Here is a 24,581-nt window from a genome sequence, read left to right on the forward strand (position 1 = left end):
GTGTGATTCAAGTACTGACTTTTTTTATTTTGGTTCATTTACACTGAAATCACCAGAAGTAGTGAGTAGCTATTGGACTGGACGGTGCAGCTCCAGCGAACTCCTGGCACTTTCTGCTTCGTAGACCTCCAGCTGGGCTTCGGCTTTGTCTGTCATGGGACCTTCGGGAACCCCTGACTCACGGCGACTCCTGCAGCCACCAGAAGCAGCGAGGGCCACTGGAAGCTTCTACCCCGTATTTGAAATCCATCCTCTGTTTCATTAGTATCAAAAGACTAAAATAAATAAGTCTATAAATTTAAGACTAAAATAAATAAAACCCCCTAGAGAGACCACTAAAAAAGAACAGCTCCCACTAATTACATGCAGGCGGGCTGTGGTATATACACAGAAAACAAAAGACCTCTTTCACATGGGAAATTAATTGACAGTTAAGGCCTGAATATGTTAAGTAAGGCCGTAAATCACGACATCTAATAAGATCATTCTGCAGTGAAATTCTCAGAATGGTAAGGTTTTCCCATGGAATGACAGCTAAGAAACATTTGTCTGAATCAGTATGTGCCAAACTATGTTTTAAGGCATAATAGCGTAAGTGTAAGAAGTTAGATGAGCTGCCAAAAGAGGGCTTCGTGGTTAAGCTGGGAGATGCTAGGCGAACGAGAAACAAAATAGCTTGTCTTGGGAAGATTTTTACACATCTTTTAATAATAAGGTAATGTTCACTGTGAAATCTCCAAGAGGGAGATTATGGAAGGTTTATGAAACCTATCTGACCAATAACCATAGAAAGTGAAGGTCTAATCAGTATTTCTCCAGTCTGCCTGGTTATAAGAATCAAATCATCTGTGGTGTTTGTCAGATACATGTATTTCCAGGCCTGGAGGTCCTGGGTCAACAGGCCTGGGGCAAGAAATCTTTCTACCGGCAGATCTAACGGTCCAAAACAAGGTTAGGAAACACCAGCCCAGTCCATGCAGAGGATCCAGAAAAATCTGAAACAATGTATACACATACACACTGATCTTTACACATTTGTGCAACAGAAGTGCGGGGGGGACAGAAAATAACAAGTGTTGACAAGGACGGGGAGGATCAGAACCCTTATACACTGTTCACGGGCGTGTCAAATGGGACAGACACTTTGGAACACAGCATGGCAGTTCCTCAGGCACTTAAATGTGGAGCTACCACGGGATCCAGAAATCACAGCTCCGGCTATGTTAATGAAATAATTTAAAGCCGGGTGTTGTCCAGGTATTTGTACATCCATGTTCACAGCTATATTGTACACAATAGCCAAAGGGCGGATGCAACTCAAGTGTCCATCTACAGATGAATGAATGGGCAAAACACATGTTGTGCACGCACTGCAATATTATTGGTTAAAAAGGAAGGAAATTATGACACATGCTCCAACAGGGATGAACCTTGAGGACATCACACTAAGGGAAAAAAGACAGTCACCAAAAGAGAAAGTCCTATGATTCCATTTACACGCCGTAGGGAGAGCAGTCAAACCCATAGAGACAAAGACAGAAGAGGGTGCTGGAGTCACCGTTAACAGATACAAAGTTTTAGATCTGTAGGGTGAAAACGATTCTGGAAGTGGATGGTGGGGGTGGCTGCACAACAATGTGAATGTACTGACCGAGACTCCACCACACACTTAAAAACGGCTGATAAATCAGAGGTTGTGTGTGTTTCACCGTAATTTAAAAAAGAGAAAAAGACATCATTGGAACTGGCTGGCTACACAGGTGGGATTGGTGCTCTAGGCAGCCTAGAGCCTCCCATGGCCGGGCCATCGTCACTGCCACTACACCCGGCCGATGAGGAGTGACAGCCAGGCAGTCACTCCTATGGTCCGGACATTAAGTCACAGGTCTCGCAAATCCCAGGTGTAAGAAGATTTTGTCTTGTCTACTTCTGCTAACTTGGAACTGATGATAACCCAAAGAAAAAGTTCAGTCCACCCAAATGATCTAACCACAAAGAAAGTGTTTACTGATACACAGAACATGCGTAACCTATGTAAGAAATCAAATTTCTTTAGTACCTCCATCATATTTTCTATGCTTCTAGTCTCAGAGTCCACAAATACCACTTCTGAATTATATTATGGAAATAAAAAGGAAAGGTTGACTCTTTCCTTGAATTTAATCTCTCCATAGACTTACGTTATTCCAGCAACAACCCAGAGTTTGCCACTGTCATTACTGAGTCCAGCGTGCATTTTACTGAAGACCCACTAACAAATGCTGGAAATGAAGTGGCTGTGATATATATTCTAAACTTTAATATCTTTACATGAAAACAATGATTACTACTTTCTGCTCTTTGTGTTAAACTTAGACAGAAATTTTATCACCATAGACTCAATGAGGGTCTTATCCTCTTTTAACCCACATATAATAACATAAGAAATAAAAATTTGGACTTCCGGCAAGATGGAGGAATAGGCAGACGCACCGTACCTCCTCGCACAACCAAGATTAGAACAACAATAATTTACAGATAGAATAACACCCAGAACTGATAGAGGATTTATCTGAATGGAAGTCGGACAGCCAAGAAGTTGAAGTAGACCCATATATCCAGACTGGTAGGAGAAGATGAACTGAGCGGGCACGGGGCTGGTGCGGGTCGGCGGCGCACGGAGGTCGGGGAAAATTTGGCGCGAATTTGGCGCAAAATCGGCGCAACAGCCATCTGGGGCGCAAGAACGCAGCAGTGATCCCTGAGTACGCAAGCTGCGGCTGGGGGAACCAGTGAGGCAGTGATTGTGGACCAGGGCAGAGCTTGCAGCCCAGGGTCCCAGAGAAGGGTCTGAGCCCAGGAGAACGGAACTACCGCCATTGTTCCCTCCCGTCCCCGCTCCCGCCCCCGCCCCCACATATAACATCACAATCTAGCGACTGGGGTGCCCAGCCCCGGTGAACACCTAAGGCTCCGCCCCGCAACCTAACAAGAGCGACCAGACCGGAGGAAAAAAAAAAGGAGACAGGGAAAGACATGTTTCCAACAGAACAGGTCAGTCCCCCAGGACTCATTATTTTGAGTGACCAAGAAATAGCCAGTCTATCAGATGCGCAGTTCAAAACACTGGTGATCAGAAAGCTCACAGAATTGGTTGATTTTGGGCGCAATTTAGATGAAATGATGCAGTTTACCATAAAAGAGATGCAGGAAGACACACGGAGGAGAGCCAATAGTGAAAGGAAGGAATCTGAGTCTCAAAACAATACAGTGGACCAAAAGGAAGATAGAATCAACCAAGCAGGAAAGCATGATGAAGTAAGAATTCAAAAAATCGAGGAAAAGCTTAAGAGCATCCAGGACACCTTTAAACATTCCAACATCCGAATTATAGGGGTACCAGAAGGGGAAGGGAAAAAGCAACAAATTGAGCACGTATTTGAACAAATAATAAAGGAGAACTTCCCCATTCTGGCAAAGGGAACAGTCTTCCAAGAAATCCAAGAAGCTCAGAGAGCCCCAAAGAAGATGGACCCAAGAAGAAACACGCCAAGGCACATCATAATTACATTAGCCAAGGTAAAAATGAAGGAGAGAATCCTAGAAGCAGCAAGAGATAAGGGGACAGTAACCTACAAAGGAATTCCCATCAGACTGTCAGCTGATTTCTCAAAAGAGACCTTGCAGGCAAGAAGGGGCTGGAAAGAAATATTCCAAGTCATGAAAGACAAGGACCTACATCCCAGATTGCTCTATCCAGCAAAGCTCTCATTTAGAATGGAAGGGCAGATAAAGTGCTTTTCAGATAAGGTCAAGTGAAAGGAGTTCATCATCACCAAGCCCTTATTTTATGAAATGCTAAAGGGACTTATCTAAGAAAAGAAGATAAAGAAAAGACATGTATAGTAAAAGGACAGCAAACTCACAATTATTAACAACCACACCTTGCCCTGGCTGGCGTAGCTCAGTGGATTGAGCGCGGGCTGCGAACCAAAGTGTCGCAGGTTCACTTCCCAGCCAGGGTACATGCCTGGGTTGCAGGCCATGACCCCACAGCAACCGCACATTGATGTTTCTCTCTCTCTCTCTCTTTCTCCCTCCCTTCCCTCTCTAAAAAATGGATGAATAAAATCTTTAAAAAAAAAAAAAAACAACCACACCTAAAGCAAAACCAAAAGAAACTAAGTAAACAACTAGAACAGGAACAGAACCACAGAAATGGAGGGCACATGGAGGGTTAGCAGCAGGGGAGTGGGAGGAGGAGAGAGGGGGAAAAGGTACAGAGAATAAGTAGCATAGAATGTAGGTTGAAAATAGATAGGGGGAGGGCAAGAATAGTACGGGAAATGTAGAAGCTAAAGAACTCATAAGTATGACACATGGACATGAACTAAAGGGGGGAAACGTGGGTGGGAGAGGGGGTACAGGGTGGAGGGGAGAGAAGGGGGAAATGGGACAACTGTAATAGCATAATCAATAAAATATATTAAAAAAAAAGAAAAGAACACATATTGTTGGGCCAAATACACACTTAGCAATGCTGCTTCTCACTTAATAGCATTCAGTATAAAGTAACTGTTGTTATCAGCATCACCATTTTCACAATTTTAAACTTTTTAGCTTTTTAATTGTTAGTTTGCTTAGCTATCACTCCATCAGACATATGTATATATAATGTCTCTTTGATGGGTATTCATAAAACAGTTCTTAGAAAATTTATAGTCTGATATGCATATAATATAAACATACAAAATATAATATATGCATAAAATCAAGAGATAACATCTTTAGTTTTATTTTAAAAATTAAAGTCATCAGCATTATTAGATTATTGCAAAATACTATATTTTATCATTGTCAATTGACTGCTTAATGTTAAGCTTAATATCTGTAACTAATATATTTTTAGTATTAAAAATACACAATTAGCCCTGGCTGATGTGGCTCCATAGATTGAGCTCTGGCCTGCAAACCAAAAGATCACAGATTCAGTTCCCAGTCAGGGCACATGCCTGGGTTGTGGCCCAAGTTTCCCAGTTGGGGGTATGCAAGAGGCAACCAATAGATGTATCTCATGCACGTTGCTGTTTCTCTCCCTCTCTTTCTCTCTCCCTCCCCCTTCTCTAAAAAGTAAATAAAATCTTTAAAAAAAAAGAAAGAAAAATTTGATTGGCAGATCACTTAATATTATCTTAGACAAGTAAAAACCTAACTTAAAAAATGTTCAAAAAGTCAAAATAGATTTGGGAGAAACTGATGATGATCAGCCATCCTCTGATTCTCTATTTCTCCCACCAATTTGCTCAGTGCTTCAAACACAATGAGAGCCATGTAGCCTGCTATGCGAACAGATCCTATCCCCCCAAAACCGGGGTGGAGGGTCCTCACTGCACCCTCTGACTGAAAACACATTAAACATTATTTCTCCAGGCAGCTATGACAGTTTTCAACAGCATTCTTTAAGAAAAAGAAAAAACATCCCGAATTCGCTTATTAGTTCTAACAGTGTGTAGTGGGGTCTTCAGGATCTTCTGCATGTAAGCAAATGGGACAAGGTTGCTTCCTCCCCTGGGGGTCTCATGCCTCTTCCTTCTCTCCTGGCCTGACCTGCCATCCTGTGCTGAAGGGCAGAGGTGAGAGTGGCCGTCTTCCTGTTCCTCATCTTGGAGGAAAAGCTTGCAACCTCTCACCCCGGAGCTCAGCATACACCCATCAGCAAATGTCACGCATCACATTAATAGAATGAAAGAAAAGATCATGTGATCATCTCAACAGATGCAGAAAATGCACTGACAAGATTCCACATTCACTCGTGACAAAAACCCTCAACAAACTGGGCAAAGAAGAAATGTTTCTCAACACAAAAAAGGCCATATATGGCCAGTCCTTGACCTCCTTCAGCCTCGGTGTCCTCACCTGTGAAATGGGGCTGAGTGTGAGGATGTCGTGGTGGTGGCGGTGGTGGGGATGATGACATGGAAACGATGTTGTCAGTGACTGCGCTTCACTGAACCGCTACGGGGATCGCAAGTGAAACAGCGCGAGGCACCGAGCACAAAACCCAGCATGGAGTCAGCACCCAGCGGGTGCTCGCGGCCAGCAGTTCAGGCCGTGAATACGAGCAACAAGTCCGTTCCGACAAAATGGAGACATTACCTTCAATTACAGGCCTGTCCCATATTGCTAAAATCACCTTCCGTGAATCTCACCCCAATGAGCAACCAGTTCAGGGAGAACATAAGAATTTTTCTCCTCCTTACTACTGGCCTAAGGGATAAACAGCACCAGTAAGACTCTGCTGGTTTTTGAAGCCACTTTTAAATCTTTATCTGAATTTCAAATTGTGTTTACGGGGCCCAGAGTCTAACAGCGCCTGGCAGGATTGCCAGCCTACAAAACGAGCTGAAGACAGCTCAGTCAGAAAACCCCTACAGGTGTTAAGACGTAGTCTTTTGCAAACCAAGAGATTAGAAACTTAATTTGTGCAAGTGTGAAGGGAACTTCCAGACTGGCAGGGCTTAGTGCAGATAAGAACTTAATTTGCCTGAATGACCCAGACTTCATTCCACGAACATTTTCACTTCTGAAAGGGGCCTGGAGCTTTGCCTTCGAGTGGACATCCAAAAGAAAGAAAGGAAGTCCTAGAAATGAAGGGATTAACTTAATGACGCATAAAAAAGGCATTACTATACACATGGAGATTGAACAACATAGGAACACATAACCAATGAATCGCCCCACAGACCAAGTTCATTCAAGGTCAGAAGCAGTTAATTCCATTTCATACTTCCTTTATTTTTTTAAAGATTTTTTATTTATTATTTTTAGAGAGGGAAGGGAGGGAGATAGAGAGAGAGAAACATCAATGTGTGGTTGCTGGGGATCATGGCCTGCAACCCAGGCATGTGCCCTGGCTGGGAATTGAACCTGCGACGCTTTGGTTCACAGCCTGCGCTCAATCCACTGAGCTACGCCAGCCAGGGCTCATACTTTCTAAAACTTTACTGGAACTGGTTTGGTTTTTTATCTTCACCTCCCCATACACTAAGGTAAATCAGAAGACCCAGGATATAATTATACCAATTGCCTTTAAAAACAAAGACCAGAATGGGAAGGGTTTACAGGAACAAACTTAGACACATGGACAAAAATTGGGGGGGGGGTAATGGGAGGGAAGTGGGGAGGGAGGGGTGGGTGGGCTGGAATGGGAGTAAAAGGCAGAAAACTGTACTTGAACAATGATTAAAATAAAATTAAAAACAAAAAAAAGACCGAACCGTGGCATACTGAAGAGGGCAGGTACTACGTAGCCTCCCACTGCCTTTGTACGGCAGAGCCCAAAACCACGGCCTGGTTCACCACCGGACAAACGATGAAGCAGCCTGCCACCACATGTCGCACACAGCAGGGACACAGAGCACGAGGCATCCCAACTCTACTACACCCAAAAGATGATGAACAGCTCACGTGTCCAAAACTCTGGGAACAATTCTATTTATGTAGTAACAAAAGGCGTGACAGTTTATTATATACAAATAACATAAGCTTTCAAAGAACATCAAAAATAGAAAGGCTATACTATCCAATAAACTCTTTGATCTGGGAGAGAAGATGTACTAATCTTTAGTAAATGGAACTTCCACATTCGAGATGTTATCTAAGAGGCGCTGCTTCTCCAAGCCCAAGCGAGCCAGCTCTTAGAGCCTGTAACAGGATCGCTGGCTACGAGAGGTTCCACTGCTGAAAATCCAATTAAAACTTATCTCTGGTTTAGATTGGCACCGTGTGGGGATAAATGTTATGAATGTCTGTAAGTTGAGGCATCTGATGACACTGAATTATTAAAAGGAACTTTCTATTTCTGCAGTAACACAGTCATTTAGAAATGGCATCTGAGCTGACTATCACATCACAACTCAGAGTAAGTTCTACACTTTAAGGCAGCTATACAGCCTTCAAAAAGCAATTCTAAATCCTATAAATGAAAATTAAAGTGCTACATGCATTATTACCATTATAACATTTCCTTTGGAAACTAGATTTAATTGCAAGGTAATATGTGATGTTTTGCCTTTCTCTGAGAAATTGTTCCCATTAACCTTCTTAATGCCAAGTAACAAAATGAGTATGGGGAAAAAAAGAATATCTGTTAAAATCAATACCGTAACACAAATACTGACTGCATCAAAAGAGAAAAATTGATTATTGTCTATTAAAAAATCCAGGGGAAATTTTCAGTCTTATGGCAAGAGGATAATACTAGAAATATCTGATATTTGAAAACAACTAACCCTCCATAGTTTCTCCCGTAATGAGAGAGAGAGAGAGAGAGAGAGAGACACTGACCGACCCCTAGGCCACATACCTGCACTTGTTTCCCTTGTCTTTGAAGATTGATGCTCTCAATACAAGGACGACTCTTTCCGATATTTCTGTCGGCCTCACGGCCCACAGAATACCCCCCGAAGGAGAGCCGGAAGGACACGCACACATCATCAATCACGGCGGGCAAGTCGGCTTCATGCTCAGGCAGTTCCTCGTTCCCGTCCTCCCCAGTGCGGGGCAGGCTCCTGTCCTCTGGGCAGTCCCCTGCCACATAACCGTCGCTCGGAGTATTGAGCTCCACTCTTTCACATCCAGCTTTTTAGGAGGACCGTTTTCCTCCCCCTTTTTTCAAACAGAAAACTTGAGGGGAAAAATACAATGGTCATGAGTACACCTTCCTTCCCACCTAGATTCAACATTTGTTAACAATTTGCCGTGGCTGCTTCATCTCCACATAGGCATAAGTGTGTGTGTGCTTTTGCTCATTCCTTCGAAAGGTGCGGAAACCATAACCATCCCCAAAACCCTCAGCATGCGATTCCTGAGAACAACATGTCTGACATGGTCAAACTATTATCCCATCCAAGAAAACAAATAACAATTATGTAACACTATCTGACACGTGGTCCGTGTTCAAATATCTCCCGTTGGTGAAAGAATGCTGTAACGTCTCCCTTCAACCTGGATCAAGTCTAAATTCATCATCATAATTGGTAATTATGTCTCCTTGGTTACCTCTAGGCTAGAGAATGGTTCTCTCTCTCTCTCTCTCTCACACACACACACAGCTTTTTACAACAACGATCTTTGGAAAAGTCTCAGGAAATTGTCTTATAAAATGTCGTGCACTTTGAACTTAAGCGACTGTTCGCCCCCTGGTATGCTTCACCTCCCTTCTCTATCCCCCGTGTCTCCTAAAACCCTGAGGTTTGGCACAGGCTTGACTGGATTCAAGCTAAACATTTTTGCAAGAATGCTTCAAAATGGTGAGTGTTCTATCATCTCATTGCACACATAAGCTAATTACTAAAATTCTGTAGCACACCAAAAAATGTATTTTTTATCATTCTGATGGAAATAGGTATAATTTTGATTCATTCACACTGGGCGGGTTTTCTTGTGTTGGCTGTTGTCACTTTTTTACTTGAAATCTAAGGAAAAAGAGGTCAGTGCCCCCAACAAGAGAGTCGGGTATTGCATGTTCTACATTCTTGCAGGACCCCTGGTGAAAATTGCTGGTCTATACTTACTAGAAGGCGTTCTTCTGTAAGGCAGAGTTTCGCTTTCTGTTTTCTTCTCTCCTCCCCCTCCCCTGTCCCAGGGCCCTTTTTGAGTACCCTTGTGGACTAATGGGTGTTTACTCATTCAAAATGTTACAATCAATTAGAGTTATTATTCTTAATACTCAAATTGCCCCAAATTTAACAATTAGGAGCTTCTTTAAGCTGCTGTTTTTTAAACCTGGGTTTTAATACAATGTAATTAAAGTCCTCTCCTTTGTAAAAGGTTATTTCTCTGCTGAAGAAAATCACACACTTACTCATTCAATTAATTCAAAAACGTGTGCTAAGCACTGACCATGTGCCGGGTGCTTTTCCAGGTGCTGGGGATGTGCAGACGAGCAGCAGAGCCCCTGCTGTCGTGGGGCTGACGTTCTGCTTCACGGAGACACATGCAGGGCAGAGGAACGATTATGCACTAAGTCAGATGGTGACAAATGCTCAGAAGAAACACAGAGCAGTGTGGAGGGCACAGAAGGACAGAGAGCTGGCGTCTGAGACAGGGCGGGGGGAGCCCTCTGATGTGACGGCACTGGGCAGAGGCCCACGCAGACCAGGGAAGCAGTCTGTAGCATCTGGGAGATGAGAGACCCAGGCAACGGGGCGAAGGCGAGGGCCCTGCTGGGCGTGTTCAGGAAACAGCAGCGGGGACGTGTCTGCGGTGCAGGGAGGCGGAGGCAGTCCGTCGGAAGAGGGAGCATCGGAGAGGAGCAGATCCTAACATCCTCCGACGCGCAGTGTGGACACATGGCTTTCATGTTGTAGTTTTACTGCAACGTAACAATTTCTCCAGCAGGGCCTCAGCATGGGGGGGATGGTGGCCCTCAAGAAGATGTGAATGTATCCTCGCCCAGGGAACTTGCAAATGTGTCCTTATTCAGAAAAGGATATGTAGTTAAGTTCAGGACCTCAGAGGAGGCCATCCTGGATGATCTGGGTGGGCCCTCGATCTAGTGACAGCTGTCCTCATATGAGGCGGAAGAGAAGACTCAGGGAGACAAAGATACTACGTGAAAACGGAAACTGAGACTGGAGCTACGTAAACACGAGCCAAGGAGCACCCCAGCCGGCCATTGCTGAACACTAGCAAAAGGGAGACATTAATAACTGAATCAGAAAATTCAATTAATATTATGAAATAAAACTAATGAATAGATTCAAAGCAATCCAAATCAAAATCCCAGCAGGCATTTTAAATAGCAATCGACCAAACTCATTATAAAGTTGATACTGAAAAGCAAAGGACCTAAAATCACCAAAGCAGCTTTTACAAGGACCAGAGCTGGGGGCTCACATCGCCTGGCGTCAAGACTTGCCGTGACGCCAGAGTCACCGCGCTGGCACGGCACTGCTGTGACAGCAGACACACACGTGAGTGGGACAGAGGAGTGTCCAGAAATAAGCTCACACGCACCGTCCACTGGTTTTCTACAAAGGTGCCACACTGGATCGAGCAGTAGGTCCCCAAAACCCACGTCTACCCCGCACCTCAGAATGTGACCCCTTGTAGAGACGGGGTCTTTGCAGGTGTCCTTGGTTCAGAGGAGGTCCTGCCAACCAGCTTAGGGGCCCCCCAAGTCCAGTGACGGGTGTCATGAGGAGAGAGCACAGAAAGGACACACGGGAAGACAGCCATGTGATGACAGAGGCAGCGCCTGGAGTCACACAACTACATGGCAAGAATGACAAGGACTGACTGGGGCCACCAGCAGAAAATGCCCAGGGAGAGTCCTCCAGCACAGCCTTGGCCCCGCAACAGAAAGTCCCGCCCACACCTCAATTTCAGACTTCTGGCCTCCAGAACTGGGAGAGAGGCAATTTCTCTTTTAAGCCACCAAAGCTGTTAAGGAGCCCCAGGAAACTAACACAGTTTTGTCGTCATCGGTTGGCTGGTTGGTTTTTACTGAGATAAAATCCACCTAACATGAAGTTCACCTGATCATGGGTTCCACAGCCAGACCGGCCTGGACCCCACCCAGGGGCCTACCCCATCCTGCGCCTGCCAGAGCGAGCTGCCGACCTGGGCTCACAAGCTGCCAACCTGGATTCGCTTTCTGGCCCACAAAGTGGGGACAGAGTCCACGCGGCGGCCTTGGGGTCATCAGGGCTCCCTGGTGAAAGCCGTGCTTCTCCAGTGGGGCCTGCAGCAGAGCCGCCTGCAGGGCTGCTGGGTCCCGCTCCCAGAGGTTCTGAGATTCGGTGGGTCTGGGGGGCCCTGGCAATCTGTACGGCCGACATGATGCCAAAGCTGCGGCTCCCGAGACCACGCTTTGAGGGCCAGTGCACGGAGCTGGGGTGTGAGGGTGGGAGGGGGGCCTACTTTGGAACCAGAGAAAGCTGGGTTTCAAAATCTGACTCCTGCGAACGTGAACAGCGGCTTCCTCACTGAACAGCAGTCTCAGCACTGACGCGCAGAACCTGTGGCTATAGGTGTGGAAGTTACCGTTCAAGTTACGTTATGAGGAGGGCACAGCCAAGCCCTCCGTCTCAGAAAAGCGAGCCTGGGCATCCCAGCATGCCTGCACTGTTCGGACCACAAGGGACAGAAACCAACACCAGTTCATGAGAAATCTACCGGACAAAACCGAAGTACATCCAGGACTCACAAGGACTAAATCCAAACAGACAGATACTCACTCCTGAACCCAGGTGACTACCTCAGCAAAGGCTTGGGGTGACCATCTCCAGTTCTCTCTCACCTGGCTTTCTCTGCTGACTCAGCCTGCGCACGGCCCTTGGAATCAGGCAGCCCGAGACGGCCCGGTCTGTCCGGATGGGGATGCGGGTCACACGGGTGTATGCACTTGTCAAAACTCATCTAACGGTGCCCTTCAGACACGTGCCATCCACTGGACAGACCGGGACTCCCTCGTGTCTGTCCCCCCACTGAACTGCGACACATCAAAGACGGAGAGGGAGCCGAAGTCGACCCTGAGTCCCCAGCGCGAGCACGATGCCTGGCATGCAGCCAAATCTCCATAAATGTTTCATTAATAAACCAAGGAAGACAAAGTTAAGAATTGGAGAAATTTTACTTAAGGTTCATTCTGAAAAATGTGTCACAAGTTTTCATTTGAATTAGTGATTATATTCCAGTGAATTAATATAAACAGATTTAAATTTTACTGATTATAAAGAGAATATTTATAAGCAAGTAATTAGTGTCTTAATTACAGTGCAAACTGATTTGGATACATGACTCTACCGCCACCTAGTGGACAGAAATGCATACTACCATGTTTGGAAACTGCTGCAGAAGACAAAGACTCTCCAAACGATGGGCCAGGAGCACACACATCCACACACACTCAGCAGGCACCTGCTTGGTTCCAGAAACTGCGCCGGGTTCCATGAGGACAGGCACCGCTCCCGTCTGCTTTGAGCACTGCTGTACCCCAGAGTGACAGAGCACTTCGCTGGCTTTCAACAAAAATGGGTGAACTGATGGTCTGGACTCCGGGATGCAAAGGAGCCAGAGATGTGACCTTCAGGAAAGACAATCAGCCTCCCAAACGAACAGGATTTTACCCAGGCGATGAAATACTATTCGGCACTTAAAAATGAGCCATCAGGCCATGCAAAGACATGGAGAAACCTTAAATGCCCATTACTAAAGGAGAGAGGCCCATCTGAAAAGGCCGCACGCAGCACCAGATGATTCCAGCTGTAAAGCGTTCTGGGAAAGGCACCACGATGAAGACAGCCAGCAGCTCGGGGGGCGCCAGGGGCTGCAGGAGGAAAAGACGACCAGGCAGAGCACAGAGTTGTTGGGGCAGTGGAACTAGTCCGGGTGATGCTGTGTTGGTGGACTTGCGTCATTGCACGTTCGTCAAAATCTGCAGCAGGGCGTGACCCACAGATACGGACAGTGATACGGGGTTGACGGAGGGGGGACAGCGTGGGGCTGGGTGGAGGGGGGAACCAGTGGAGGAGGAGCAGGAACAACTGTAATAGCATAAACTATTTTTAAAAAATTTTAAATATAGCATGCACATTAAAAAAAAAAAAAAAAAAGCCTGCCCTGACTGGTGTGGCTCAGTGGGTTGAGAGTCATCCCACAAACCTAAAGGTCGCCGGTTCAACTCCCAGTCCAGGGCACAGGTCTGGGCTGCGGGCCGGGTCCCTATCTGGGGGTGCGCAGGAGGCAACAGACCACTGGGTCTCTCACACACCAATGTTTCTCTCCCTCTTTTTCTCCCTTCCCCTCTCTCTAAAAATAAATAAAGTACTCTTTGAAGCCCACAGCATGTACAATACAAAGTTAATGACCACGGCTGAATCCGCATGTAAACCAGACACGCTGAGTGACAGCGAGGTGCCCCTGTCGGTCTGCACATTGGACCCGACGCACCGCTCTGGTGGGGGATGCTGGCCGTGGGGGGTAGGGGGGGCGGCCATTCCCGTGCATGGCGCGCACGTGAACTTTGCTCTTTCCGGCTCAATTTTGCTATGAATCTAAAACTGGTCTTACCAAAAAAGTCTATCTTTTTAAAGTCAGAATTTTTTTACTCTGACTTTATTCAAAGAAGCAAACACACATCTAATGAGTGATAGAAGTATGACACTGTTTATTTTGTACAGTACTGTTTTTAAACACCTAAGTAAATGCTCACTAAATGTCATTTCCTCACTTCCCTGGCACAACCCCAGCCCAGGCTGCTCACATTACACGGCTCTAAACAAGCCACTGTGTTACCTATGAAATTAAGACAGCTAGATTAGACCTCTTACTGGCCTTCCTAATGTAACATTCTTTTCATTTCAAAAGAAGAAGCAACACAATTGAAACTTTTCTAGGGTATAGAGAAAGAAGAGTAATGAGTAATAGAAGTGTGACGCTGTCAGATACTTAGAGCATCACGCTGACACCGAAAACCGATACAGAATGCATTAAAGATTACTGTCATGTCTCTGATGAATACCGACGCAAAAACCTCACAAGTAATACAAGAAGGACTCAGATGTGCTCTAAAGGAAAGATTGGCCGTGAGCACAAGCTGTCATTCCAATGATGCGAGGACAGTTCAACAGTAGGAAATTTACTCATACTAATATAAGCCAGTCAAAAAATAAAAATTAATGATCATCTGAGTATATGTCAAAAACGCCTGTGACAAAATTGCTGATCTTTAATTCCTGATCTTTAATCCTCAGCAAAATAGTGACAGATGACTATTTACTTAGTGTAACTGAAAAATACAAAAATTTGTATCAGGCTGCAACTTTCTAATGCTTTGTTGGAACCATTATTAAAACATTAAAACAATGAAACAGTAGGAGCATCTCAGAAACATGTCTGTTGAAGTCTCGAAGGCATACGGAAAGCGCACTATTATTTTTTAACATCGATATGAAAGTACTAGCCAATGAGAGCAAAGAGAAGTTGAGTATCGAACATTTTCACGGTGCTTGCCATGAGTCAGACGTGGTTCTGAGGACTGCATAAACACGGAATCACAGAATTCATATAATCTCCCTAACAACCCTGCGAGGGCTGCCGTGAGCCCCCTTTAAAGACGGGGAGCTGGGGGCACAGGGAACATAACCTGCCCAGATCCACACAGCTAACCAGTCAGTGGGGCCAGGAGGAAGCCCAGGCAGCAGTGGCTCCGGAGCCTACCCCTTCACCTCTGCGCTGCATGACAGTGCCCGGGGAAAGAAGGCAGAGGCCCCCCCAGACACAGATGGCAGCACTGCGGCTGGAAAGCGCAAGGTGGGGGAGCTGAAAGGCTGCTGGACGTGAGAATGCAGTGGAATCATTGATTACAAAATAACACATGAAAAATCAATTAAAAATCAATAACATCTCTACATGTTAACAATAAACGCTTAGAAATATATATATATATATATATATATTTTTTTTTAATCCTCACTGGAGGACATGTTTTTTTAATTGATTTTAGAAAGAAACATCAGTGTGAGAGAGAAGCATCCGTCAGTTGCCCTGCCCCTGCCCCACCCCCACCCCGCCCCTGCAGGCACTGTGACCCATGGAACCCGGTAGCCTAGGTACATGCCCCCACTGGGAATAGAATCCACAACCCTTTGGTCTACAGGACGACTCTCCAATCAACTGACCCACCTGGCCAGGCCAGAAAATGTTTTGTTTCGTTTTTTTTTAACAAAGATGCCATTTACACTCGTGACCAAAAGAGCTAACTGGAAATAAAAAGAAATGGTCCTATCTGAATAAAAATCTGCAACTCAGTTTATCGGTGAAAATAACACAGTTCCTATTCAAATAAAAATGTACAGCTCTGTGAATATGAAGTCCAACTTTATAGGAAGTGAAGGATTCAAAGGGCTCCGCAAGCCGCCTAAGTCGAGCTGCCAGAGCAGGAAGCAGACCACCTCCAGAAAGGCCCACCCTCCCCCACCCACCTGGATCAGGTCAGCAAGTGAGCTTTGCCCAGTAATCTATGCCCCAACGCTGGACAAGTTTAATCCCCGTTGTTACCAGGCCAAGAGCATGGTCAGGGTACAGAGTAGCTTCTCGGCAAAGTATTAGTAAACCGCAGCTGGGCTCACAAAACAGTCCGCACCTTTACTACCTAAGCCAGCGCCAACTCTGAAGCATGCCGGCAAGGAGGGAATCTGGTAGAACAAGTGGATCTTCTCATTGACGCGGATTCTGGTTAAAGACCTCGACGCAGGTAGAGCAGCCAATGCCAGACGAAGACGGCTGCAGCAGGCCGGCCCGCTCACGTTAGGTCTCGAGGGAGTGGCCACAAACTCGAAGGGGGTCTGGGGGCTTCGGCGAGAAATAAAGGACAAAGGCTTATCCGTGGGCCTCCAGGTTTGCAAGCCGGGAACACAGCAAGGGCCAGATGCAGAGCGTTCCGAAGAAGAAATGCTAGGAGTTCTTACAGTAAAAAGGACATTCTTGAAAAGAATCAGTCCCGAATTCTTAGCCTCTGGCCTGGTCCAAGGCAGTGACCGCCTACACGACTGCCCGGCGGTCTGGGTGACCAGGGTCAGGGGGGTCCAGGTCTGTGCACGTCCTGCCACTTGTCCTCCGGTGCGTAATCAGAGTTATCAGGAGGCTGCGAGTACGCCCAGGCATTAACACAGATCCCCAAAGTTCAAAAGTTTAAGTTCCCAGGCTAGTTCCAACAAGAAGAGAATTTTCTTCAGACCTCAACCTACTTCACTGTAGTAACTTAACAGCTTGACTACAGTGACTCTATTTTTATTTCTTCGTGCTATTTCCCATGAGGAAATTGTTCACACTGCCAAAAGAGAAACTGTGAATGAGTACACAGAGATAGGCTTCCTGAAAAGTAAGGATCATTCAACTATGAAATGAGTTAAGGAGGAAAACCGGGATTCTCTCTAGGAAATATTTTTGTAGGACAGATAGCCATCCATAAAAAACTGTTGTGCATCAAGACAGGGGAAATGCTTTCACTGTGAAGATTAGCGCCATAACTACTCAGCCAGGCAAGCAACCAACCAACAATGTATAAAGCTCCTACTATGTGCACGGCTCTGCAACAGTTATAACAGAACGTAAGCTGTGGTTCCATCCAGAGAAACATTCACTATGTGGCTGGGGAGATAAATGCATGAAGAAAAGACGAGCAATACATAAAATAAGGCAAGTTAATAACAGAAGAACTTCTCTCTCTACTTTCCCATGTATGTTTTAGGAGTAAGAATACAAGAAGCAGTCAACCAGAATGGAATTTTATTTCCTCCAACTTTTAGGTACCGAAAGGATTTGAAGCTTTTTAAATATACACAGGTGAATAATCTATAGCAACAGTAATAACTTATCAGAGATTACTGAAAACAAAGGAACACCTAAAGAAAACTCGGTCATCTTTATACTCCTATTTCATTAAAGCGTATTTACCAGTCAGTTTAACTAACCACTACTATACACAGGCCACGGTGCTAATCTCCTAATGAATGGGCCAGAATGAAACTGATGAAAACAATAAGAGAACTATACACACAGCGACAGGACTGGAAGCGAGTTCCGGGACAGCTCTTCGACAGCAAGAGAACCGGGGACTGAGACTCAGCGTCTGCAACTTCAACTGATCACGTTCAGCTGTGTAGTCTCACCTCCGCTTATATCGCTACAATAAAAGCCACAGATGGAATTATGTCAATGTCCTCCCATCCCTAAGATAACTCACTTTGTAACACCACAAACCTACAACTGAGGACATGCGGGTGACAGTCGACATTAATTCAATGCGACGAATGTTTTCTCAGTTACAATACTACGCTCAGTAACAGAAATGGGAAGTGGAACAATGGGAAGTGGACGCGGTTTGCTCTGGCTGCTGTTTTTAGTTACAGATAAAGTCCAAGACCTTGAGTTCACATTACGGAATTCTTCTCTTAGTTCAAGGGCTGGGCGGGGTGTGGGGGGCGGGCAGGGGGGGAGGTGTGCCTTTAAAAAGTAAGGTTCCTTAAAACAGCCCTGTTTTTCCAATCATTAACTGCCTAACCAAGAAGCTAGAGAGCTGGAAAACTGCTCAGTTCACTTGTAAGAAGTGAATGGAATATGAACTGGAAGTAAAAATTAAATATCATGAAGAAATTTTATTAATACAAGATCTATTGCACGAAGCAAAATATAACCCAGCTAATATCTCACTGTGCTATTACCAAGTCTAAAGAGGTTTCCAAGTGAGAAATGTGCTCTGTTAAATGCTTTTGGGACCCTGGCCTCCAAGTCCTATAGAAAGGCAGGTACGGCCATGAGGTGAAAATGCTAGGAAGCAAGAGAACGCCTTCTTTACAATTTGCAGCTAGGTTATTACCCATGATAAATTGATAACCATTCATTAACTTGGAGAGCAATAGACAACTGGCAGGCTATTTCATGCCTCAAAGAATTTATGGCAACAATGACAGGTGACTTTGAATTCAGAAAATAAAATAGATTCTTGGAAATTGTTACTTTCATGCATTCTTCTTTTAAATAAACTTGGAGGCAGATATAGGTATTTGCTGCTGATAAGAATTAAAGTTCATGATTTTCTACATCAATAATAAAAGGATTAAAGTGTATCAGTTTCATTGGTCTGTCAATCAACAATATACAGTACATGTGAATCAGGCATTTAAAGTATATCCTGATGTATAATCCACTCTAGGTCATAAGCAGGAAAGATTATGCAGAACATACATCAAAACCTAAATTTAAAGGGGTACGATTAAGATTTAGGGGTTATGTGGGCAGGTTCTCCTTAGCTGGCACCTCCCTGCACCCACCATAATGTGGGTGCCTCCTAATGAGGGTTTTTGTTCGATTCAATTTTCTTCTAATCCTCCGTGTTCCCAAACTGATCTGCACCTCAGGCGTCCGCCATCACCTACGCTCCACTCTCTCTAGGAAAACTTCTCTCCGGGACGAGTGATGGTCAACCCTGGCTGCACACAGGCATCCCATCAGGTGCTCTGAAAACAAGCCGATGAGTCCCAGGTTAATTACAACACATCAGAATCTCTCTGAGCAGCACCGGGCATGGCTTTGCTGTCGTTCAGCTCCCCTAATGAGCAGTCGAGGTCCACACCTACTGCTCCGGTACACCTGTCCCTCCGGCCCTCTCCTGATCGTCGGCACCTCCCCCTTCTCTCCGGCCTAAGGTCCTCGCCGCCCAGCACTGAGTGAAGCATCTCCTCCTCCTCTTCCGTAGCTGACCCCGGGAGCACTAGGCAGTCCCTCCTGCTCGCTTCTACACGAGTCTGTCCCTGCCTCCGTGACAGCATCTGCCACCATTTACTGTTACTGATGGTGTGTGTGTCTATCTCCACCACAAGGGCAGGGGATTTCTCCACTTTAGTACCCAAGGCACCCACAGAGACTAACAAACTCCTACAGTCGGGTCTCAGAAGTAACTACCAGACTGGAAAGCCGGAGACAAGGCTAAGGGACGACCCATCAGGCAGACACAGGAAGGGGGACGCAGCTCATCCACCTCCGCCTGTACACTGACTGACCCAGACTGGTTACATCGGACCCGGCGCTGGAGTGAACAGTCCTGAAACGTCTACCTCCCCAGAGGACTGATCTGTCAAATTTAACTTTTTTCACCCTCACCGGTACTATGGCTTTTAGGCAGAGCCTTCATCATCTTTTGCCTAGACTTTTAAAAGAGCACCGTAATTAAGGTCCCCACTGCCCATGCCTCGCCATTCCAGGCAAGGACAGACCACCGAGTTACCTGTAAGAGAATGCATCTCTTCCCCACATCCTTGCGTTGGAAGTTCGCATGCAGCTCTTAGGGACTGAAGTCTACATTCTCTCCAGGGCCCATCGGGCCTCCTGGCCAGGCACCCCCCAGCCCCTGCCGCTGCTCTCCCCCCATGACCAACACCACACGCACACCCAGCCGCTCCCCATCAGCTCACAGCCTGGGTCCCATACACACGAGCGGCCCTCACAGTAAAAATGCCCACTCCATTACCCACCGTTATCCAAACTTCACAGATCCTGTAAGAACCAGCTCCAGTGCTGCCTCCTGTCCCATGACGCGATGATGACCACACCCTCATGTACTGATTCTTTCCGAAAGTCTTTCTGGAGGCCCTACTCTGTGACAGGCATTAGCATAAACATTCCTGCAGTGCTTCACTCAAACTTGAGTTCTCACAGTTAAAAAGCATTTAAAAGAATTTATCTTCTCCATCTGTCTGCATTTCCTGAAATAAGAGCCACTATTCTGGTCCAGCTCCCTTGTTCTGCTGACTTGGGTCCAGAACGGACCCAGGGTGCCAGGCAATGCCTAGCACAGCCTCCCCAGAGGACGCTGGGTCAGGCTGCAAGGACTGTTGTTGGAACAGCAGCCGGACTCACACGGAGAACACCGTGACCCAAACTGGGGAGGGGTCACAGCCAGTCTTCATCCCAGAAGAGACGGCCTGAGCCAACGGTAACAAACAAGGCAGGCAGAGACGACTCTGAGGTGTGCAAACACGGAAGACTGATTCTGAACTAACATGATGAACAAAGACTTTGGTATATTTTTCGGAATCACAGCCATAACCTGCAAGGGACGAGACGATTCTAAATACATTACATCCATCTTCCTATCAGTCCTACAGCCTAACCTCGCATTAAGAATGCACGCGGCGAAAGTAAGCTGAACTAACATTTTTGCAAACAATGACTAAACATACACGCACGTGCACGATGTGTATTCATACGAGCCAGAAGGTGAAACAAAGCCATTAGAAACAGTAAATTCTAGACCAGGATCTCAGAAAAGATCTAATCTAAAAGCAGTGAGTTGAAATACACCTAGCATACAGTACATATGAAAAGACTAATTTATTCTACCACATCCAAGTCACAAGCAATACTAAAGCGTGGACTGAAATTTGGACGTAAATTACCTGTCATGTGGACTGCATCAGAGGAAACCATTCTGTGGGAGGTGGGGGGCCGGGCGGGGGGAGGCTGAGCAGCCAGGCCCAGAGAAGCAGAGATGAAAACACAGGATTACACGCCTGGGCTCTTGAAGGCTTTCCAGGCCCTGGTTCCAACCCCTTCCCGGGTTGCAAGATGCATCCCTGCCTTCATTTCTGGGAGACATTCTGAATCCTTCTAAAATACACTTCTTAGTTTAAGCTGCCTCTAGCTGGTCTGTGTTATCCAAAAATCAAAAATCTTCTACCAAACACAAATACCAGAAGGACTTGGCCTCTGCTGCCTGGCTTACACCCAAGAACCTCATTGCCAAAACATCTACTCCTTTGATACCTATTTCATTTCATGCTCCTCTTCCCAACCACCGACTCATTCCACACCATCCAGGGGCACCCCCTTCATGCCAGGCGCTGCCGGCCCTGCCAACAGAAGGGTGATGAAATCACCGTCTCTGTACTCAAGTTCCAGACCTAGTGCAGCACCTCTTCCTGAACGTGAATCTTGATCAATTTGTAAAATCAGTGTAGTCAGTCCCAAAAAATACATTTTGAAATTTGAGATATAAAAGAACAAAAATAGCCCTGGCTGGTGTGGCTCAGTGGATCAAGTGCCAGCCTGAGTAGCAAGGAGTCGCTGGTTCAATTCCCAGTCAGGGCACATGCCTGGGTTGTGGGCCAGGTTCCCCAGCTGGGGGCGTGCAAGAGGCAGCCAACTGATGTAGCTCTCACACATTCATCTTTCTCTCTCTCTCTCTCTCTTTCTCCCTCCCTTCCCCACCCCCGTCTAAGAAGTAAATAAGTAAAATCTTTTTTTAAAAGAAAAATAGAGTACAAGAGGTAATGGTTAAAAACTGTTTTCTCTAACTTTTGTTCCAGTTACATGGGTGTGTACTTGATAGCAATACAGCATGTATTTCTCACTGTGAGTCATGAACAGAGTTTGGAAAATATCAGTGGGTCCCTATTTCACCATCTCAACGAATGCCAAGGAGAATGGTCAAAAAACTTGTGCCTTAGAGACTCCATCAGTGCTTCAGTTAATTTTCTAAAACTAGTAATTTTAATTGGCATATCCTCTGTTTGTGTTGATTTCCCAAGCTCTTTAAAACAGTGACTGGTTTGCATCAAGCAGATTAAACATTCCTTCTTGTTTAGTTTTAATTAGCTAAGTAAATCCTTTTCTCTTTGTCTTAACAGTACGAAGAAAGTTCAAATCAACGCGTCAGAATTTTTGTAAACTCTTAATTAGCTAAGTATAAATGTAATACGCTCCTGCCATACATACAATGAAACACTGACCAGGCAAAGCCCGATCGCCCCCAGGGGAACCGTCAGGGCACCAGAGTGACAAGTGGGCTGGAGTAAAGAAGGCCACAAGACCCACAAGAGCCGAGTTCAAGGAAGTCAAAGGCGGATCAAGACTCTAAACTGTTCAAGATAACTTCTGAAAAACGGTGACTTAAGAGAATGCAAGAATAACACATCAAGTAAGCCTACAGCTTTTTCCAGTATTTCTTATATTTTCCAAGTGTCTTGCGTCTAAGAATCTGATTTCATCTCAAGGAAAATGAATTCAAACATATTTATGTTCCAATGTAAAGACTGCCGATCTCCAACAGAGAGGGGAAGCTGTGACATTCTGGTTAGTCAGCAGGAACACTCCCTGAATGCCAAGGACATGCCGCTCCAGGTATGACACAGAACACCATACATACTGTGACTTGTCATGAAATACTGATGTGTTAAAATCCATCGTAAAAACTCAGGGCAGTTTTAGCAGCAGAAAGTGATCTTATCACAGGCATGTTTCTATAGAAATACTTACCACACAGCCCTGGCTGGTGTGGCTCAGTGGACTGAGTGCCAGCCTGCCAACCACAGGGTCCCTGGTTCAGTTCCCAGTCAGGGCACATGCCTGGGTTGCGGGCCAGGTCCCCAGTGGGAGGGTGCACGAGAAGCAACCACACATTAATGTTTCTCTCCCTCTCTTCTCCCTTCCTCTCCCTCTAAAAATAAATAAATATTTTTTAAAAAAGAAAAAAACCACCATACAAAAGCATGGCAGTCAATTTTCATGTTTTTTCAAAAGCATGCATTAGCTACTTACTCATCCATTTTATTAGGAAAAACACCTAACTCAAGGTTAAGAACTACATATGTGAAAGGGCTAAAAACGAAGAAACATACTTATAAACTACCTTCTCCTGACGCAGAGTGAACACTGCCAGTACTCGGTTTTCAGAGCGGCACCTGGTTCCAGCTCACGGAACCCTCGCGCTCACACAGTCATTCTCATTCGGTCCAAATTAACTGCGCTCGCCCCAATTCCAGGGGCCTAGAGATGAAAGTACTCACAGTTTAGGAAAGGAACATAAACCCAACTGTAACTTAATTTGGGAAGGACGACAGAGGCGCGGCCTAGTACCGTGCGGTAAGGTGGGGACAGCAAGGGAGGCTGCCCTGAGAGAGGCCGCTCTGGAAGAGAGGGTGGGCGGGGCCAGGTGAGAGAGCATGCGCATGGACACACGGGGAGCCTGGCGCTCTGAGCTCAGCCGTGGGGGGCGGCATGGGCCCGCTGAGTTTCAAGGAGCACCCTATAAAATGCGCAGCTTGCATTCTTCAAACATATTAACATCATAAAATGATTAATGTCACAAAAGACGAAAGAAGCCTGAGAAACGATTCCAGGTTAAAGAACACTGAAGGGTAAGGGCAACTCTATGTAACGTGTGACCCAGCACTAGATCTTGGACTGAAAGAAAAAAAATGCAACAAATGGCATTATTGGCATAATTGACAAAACTAGAAATGTGGACTATACGTATGAGAACTGTGTGAAGGTTCAATTCCTTGGATTTTGGCAAGTGTACAGTGGTTATACAAGAGAATATCTTTGTTCTTAGAAAACACATACTCAAGTATTAAGAAAGGGACATATATAGACAGTCTACTCTCCAATGGCTTTGAAAAAAATAAGGTGTGTGTGTAATAAAGAAAAAATTAATATGATAAAACTAATATGGCAAAATGTTAAAATTTGCTAAATTTGGGTAAATGGCGTATAACATTTCTGTACTATTCCTTCAACTTTCCATAATTCATTCCAATATAAAGTATTTTAAGTGGTTTGACCAATTTTGAAACATATTTAAAAATAAGAATGCATTTACACTTCATGTTTCATTTCAACAATAATTAGCAAGCTAACAAAACATACTTTCCAATGGAAAAGATCTGAAAAAAGATCAACATAATACAAATTGTAGGTAAATATTTTATGAGAGGATTAAAGCATCAGCTCACACGGCAATTACGCACTGCTACTCGGCTTATTTTTCCACTGGATTTCATTTCGGGCTTGTCAGGGATCCCCTGAGTAAAATTAGAACACTTTATCTCTCATCTATAAATAGGTTATTCCATTTCGGTAGAAAGAAGTTCTATAAAAACGCAGGAAGACTGCTCCTAAAACCAACCGGGTTAAGAGCTGCAACAGGCATGAAATCTGGCTCGTCTCATTGGGCTTTAAGAGCTAATTAGTGGGAAGCACAGTTCAAATCTAGACAGTGGGGGGCACTCGGGCCCATCTTGGGAAAAAAAACCTGA

General features: G+C 45.3%; 1 protein-coding gene across 2 annotated transcripts in view; it reads right to left on the minus strand.

Moving 5' to 3' along the window:
* SMYD3 (SET and MYND domain containing 3) overlaps window positions 1-24,581 on the minus strand; it is a 446,241-nt gene that overhangs the window by 396,493 nt on the left and 25,167 nt on the right. Inside the window, exon 1 of one of the 2 annotated variants that reach the window (XM_045861306.1) lies at window positions 17,546-17,597. The exons of the other annotated variant lie outside the window; for it this stretch is intronic. The gene's annotated coding sequence lies outside the window, so the exon portion shown is untranslated. Of the gene's footprint in view, window positions 1-17,545; window positions 17,598-24,581 lie in introns of those variants that run through there. 2 annotated transcript variants of the gene reach the window in all.

This window comes from Phyllostomus hastatus, unplaced genomic scaffold, assembly GCF_019186645.2.
Source record: "Phyllostomus hastatus isolate PE091 unplaced genomic scaffold, TTU_PhHast_1.1 phas_contig_148, whole genome shotgun sequence".
Taxonomy (NCBI): Eukaryota; Metazoa; Chordata; class Mammalia; order Chiroptera; family Phyllostomidae; genus Phyllostomus; species Phyllostomus hastatus.